General features: G+C 37.3%; 1 protein-coding gene across 10 annotated transcripts in view; it reads right to left on the bottom strand.

Moving 5' to 3' along the window:
* The window catches only part of myo9aa (myosin IXAa), a 122,126-nt gene that overhangs the window by 39,278 nt on the left and 77,980 nt on the right, over window positions 1-4,868 (bottom strand). The gene's annotated exons all lie outside the window — the stretch shown is intronic.

Genomic DNA, 4,868 nt, shown 5'->3' with positions numbered 1-4,868 from the left:
AGAACTTTAGGAACATTTAAAGCAGCCATTTATGGGATGATTGTGAATGCTAACTCGTAGTGCAACGAGAAGACAACAGCCACAAGGTCAGCGGTCAACTGACTCAATAAATAATAACACAGAAACAATATCTAAAGGTTGCCTCGATTTGCCACCATAAGCTCCTGGTCATCCCAGACCAAGAGAGGCTGTAGCAGCAAGACTAAGGAATGGGTCATCTTTTCTTTCAGAAGTTACACTTAACATCAATGACCCTGGACAATAAACTTAAACTGGACAGAAATGACCGAAGGTGAAATGTAACTACTCCAAGTATATTTACTTTTTCTATAAGTACACAATGGAGGTTCTTAACGTGAGTATTTCCACTTTTTTTTCTACTTTCCACTCCATTACATTTATTTGACATGTCTAGTTTCTCTTTGCATAAAGCATTTGTTGGTTACACTTTACTTGATGGTATCTACATAAGAGTGACATGACACAGTCGTAACACATGTACCCTAACATTTCATGACAAAACCGAATGACACTTAAAGAGATATGTCATAAACGTTTATGACTTGTTTATATTGTTTATGACACATTCATGGCAGTGTCATGTCACTCTTATGTAGATACCTTCAAGTAAAGTGTAACCGATTTTTTATATGATATGAAGCAGTACAACAATAAAAAAAGTTTGCTCTTACATTTACTATTAGTGATAAAAACAGAATAATATAATATTCTATAATAACATAACACTTTTGATTACTTTGACTTTTTATACTTAAAGTACATTTTGCTGATAGTACTTTTGTACCTTTACTTCAGTAACATGTTGATTATCAGGACTTTTACTTGTAATGGAGTACTTTTAGACGGTGGTATTACTACTTTTAACTTTTTGTTGTTGTTGTAAAGGATCTGAAACTTCTTCCACAGCTGAAAATGACCAAAAATCTTTCCTAAAAATATTGTTTTTTTGTGTGTCTTTTTAGACAAAAGGTTGACGAAAGATATACAAACATGGTATGAACAAAGGTATAACTGATTTATGTTTCAAACTGATATTCCTAATGTTGGTCAGTGTCATCTGTGCCCTTCTGTGACCTTTTAGTTTAACGCCTTTTAGTTGAACGGGTTACACTTTACTTGAAGTTTTCTACATAAGAGTGACAAGGCACTGTGATGAACACATGAACCCTAACCTGTCATGACAAAACTGAATGACACTTTCTAAAAGAAACATTATGTCATAAACGTTTATGACTTGTTTATAATGTTTTAAGTTTATGACAGTGTCATGTCACTCTTACGTACATACCTTCAAGTAAAGTTTCAGTGGTTCATCAACTCATAACAGGGTGAACGGCCCTTCTGCATTTGCTTTCCGGCTCTCTACCGGCTATAACCACACTATGCAAGTTTGCCACATTGAGTAGGGGATCTGTAGTTCCAATGAGACATAATGGGACAATTCTGCTCCAACCTGTAGGGGGACCGAAGCGGGAAAAGTTCCATAGTGTTGCTTCAAAGCTGTACAACATGTGCGCCTTTTCATCCTTTCACAATATCAACATCTCAGAACGTGATCGCTGTCTTTGATGAGTAACTTACTAATGACAGGTTTTTACTCTTGTGCCGTTTCACTTGAGACACACACTGGCTAAAAACAAACTATAAAATGAACACCTGTGTAATATAATCTAATACCACAGCTCTGGAATAAACATTTGTGAAGCTTATAACGTGCAATTTGCGTGTCAGATGGGTGCTGACTCAAGTCTTTGGTAATCACTGAGCTGTGGTTTGAGGGGGTGTTCTACTGTATTGGATTGCATTATATTGCACAGGAAACGGTATCCGCCCCCCTCGACATGCCTTTAAATCATCTTCCATGAACTGCTGTGATTCACACTTATTTTGACTCAACCAACCAAAGCAGGTCTCCAAAAAGAGCAGAATCAGCTTCAACACGCCTGCTGTGCAGATTGTCTTCATATTTTGTTTACACTTGGTGCTAATAGTGTTTCATTCATTAAGCCCAATCATTATATTCTAAATGATAGCCCATGCTGTCCTCCTGCTACTAATTTACATGCCTCTGTCTGTCATCACAACTTGTATCTGATGCTTTAAATACGCAAACTTGCTGGCTTCATCCATCTGTTAATGTTGGTTTCATTCAGACAGAAGGGAGGGAGAGAGCAGCGGTGAGCCAGAACTACATGATATAACCTAGCTGCCTATTTTCTAATGTCCGACATATGCATCGGATGGCAGGACGGCTTTGGAACGCTCATTTGCTCACATGCTGCATGTAAAGAATTTTGCAGGATTTATTTGTCCTTACAGCTGGTATGAACGAAAGTCAAAACTATAGCGAGGGACTGTTGGTCAAAATCTTACTATTGTATGAGTTTTTTTGTTTTTGTTTTTTTTAACCTCTTCCACCTCGTCGCTAACTAACAAAATCCAAGTTAAAATTGTTCCTTTCATGGTGATTTGTAGATTGGACATTTTGTTTTCTTTGTGAAGAGATAAAGATTGAATTAATTAGTGGTGGAGGAAGTACTCACTTCTAGAAATAACACGGTGTGAAAATACTCACAAGTATTCAATTAGAAATCTCACTTAAGTACTGTACCCATTACAGAATTCAAAATGGCCTATTTCAGAATAATATATAGAATATCACAGGAATATGATTATTAGGGGTGCACGAAAAAAGGATTCACAGTATGTAAATGTAGTTACTTTCCCCATGTGATAGTAAACATGCCATCACAAAACAAAAGAAATATACATGCAGTATATATGTGAATCGATTTTTGGAATTCTATGAATCAATTTTGAATTGGTAGAGCTTGAATCGATTCATGTATTCATTCAATAATTATTGATACATTAATGTGTAAGCATCACTAGTGTTGCAGCTGCTGAAGGGGGAGCTAATTTCGATTATATACTGCTGGGTATCCAGAATAAATCCATAATTCATTCCAGCATGGAAATGGTTCTTCTCATCATCGTGTTAACAGATTTAAAAGTTAGATAATAGCGGCTGACTGTTGTACCGGCTTAGATCAATTACTGATTTCTATCTTCGGTTAAGATCAGTGCCAAACTGCTAATTGACTCATGATTATACTGTATTATTATAGTATAAATATTATTATACTAACATTCTCTTCCTCCATTTCATGTCTTTAAACAATGTGATTTCTGGCAGAGGATATTTGAAAAGGTCGGAAAACGGAGCAAAAGTAGAAAATAAGTACTATTCCCCTTTAAAATGACCATCAGTTTGCCCTTAAGCAAACCGCTTAGCCCCTAACTGCTCCCGACAGAGTGACTCACTGGTCGGCAGATGAATGGAAACATACTGTAACTGTGGACGAGGGTGTGAAGCTGGTTTCAGCGGAAATCTGAAGCATGCCAGCTCTTGGCCAACTTATCCTGGTTGAATCATTTTCAGAGGCTTTCAGGCAGCCTCAGTGGTGTGCATTGAATTTTCCACACACACCTAATGCTATACTGTATCTACAGTAGTAAATTAGGACTCTGTAAGACTAGTTTCCTTCTTTGGTGGAGTTTTAATCAACTCATTTACTATAAAATCTCTAAAACCAAGTTCATTTTGTTTACAGAAACCTTAGCAAAAATGTGGATTTTTATTCTCTTGTTGGCCTGAAAAGATCCAGGATGTCTGATAGAAAATGTGACTGTCGAGGCGGTTTCATCCACTGAAAACATTAGAAATCAATGGGAGAACATGTTTACTGTCCACATGCCGAGTAACTGGGTGTTGTGGTGGTCAATGTATTGGTGATCAGGAAGTGGGTGGACATCAACTCTGTTATAATCTGATTTAATGGTTACTGCAGCGTTTCCACCGCCTGACAAAACACTCAATGACAGAACATCAGCTACACACACACACACACACACACACACACACACACACACACACACACACACACACACACACACACACACACACACACACACACACACACACACACACACACACACACACACACACACACACACACACACACCTATTTTATGCAATATGTACAAGTAGAGCAAGTTTAGACTAATCCAGTAGTACGTAAAGAATGGCTACTTCTGGACAGACTGGATATAATGTTACATTTCCCGGTAAAAGAAGTATACACAACCTCTGCAGGGAATAAACTTGAATATGTTGTTTCTTTCAATTTAAATCACTTTATCACACTATCAATTGTTACTGGTGCGCATTCTATAATGTATATTACAAAAGAAGGTATTTAAAGAAGATCATTTTGTCTCCCATAGCCCCAAAAAATCTAAAGGGCGTGTGTTGGCCAAATAGTGTCACAAGTTACTCTTTAATATATGGAAGTACTGGGAATAAAAGACTTCAACATGAAATCTGGGGGGGACCAGGGAGATCCAACTAGGACCATGAGGAAAATGGTCATGCATCCAAAAATAAAAGGTTTTTAGCATACAACACTCAAAAAGAACGCAGACAAAACAGGATGCATTTAAATAATAGAATACCGTGGAAAACTGTTTTGCTCAAGGCTGGATATATTTTGACCTGTGTGACTGGACAGGAAGTACTGTGGGATTCTAATAAGTATTAACAAATACTGGCAACTGAAGTCTCAGACTCCGTGTAAACAAGTGAGACATAACAAGATTATTAATGCTAACAGCTAAAATATCAACCGGGAACTACTTAAAGATACTGAAGATTTTTGTAAAGGCCTTTCCTGGCGCTATAATATTTAGTCTGATCTCAGAGATGGTTTACAAGCAAGAACAATTCTACGTGGAGGAAATGTTTCACAAGAATGAAGAGACTGTTGAAGCAAATGTTTTGGGGGGGA

The sequence above is a fragment of the Etheostoma spectabile genome, chromosome 1 (genome assembly GCF_008692095.1).
Source record: "Etheostoma spectabile isolate EspeVRDwgs_2016 chromosome 1, UIUC_Espe_1.0, whole genome shotgun sequence".
Classification (NCBI taxonomy): domain Eukaryota; kingdom Metazoa; phylum Chordata; class Actinopteri; order Perciformes; family Percidae; genus Etheostoma; species Etheostoma spectabile.
Note: the sequence above shows the minus strand (reverse complement) of the source record. Positions and strands in the feature narration are given on the sequence as shown.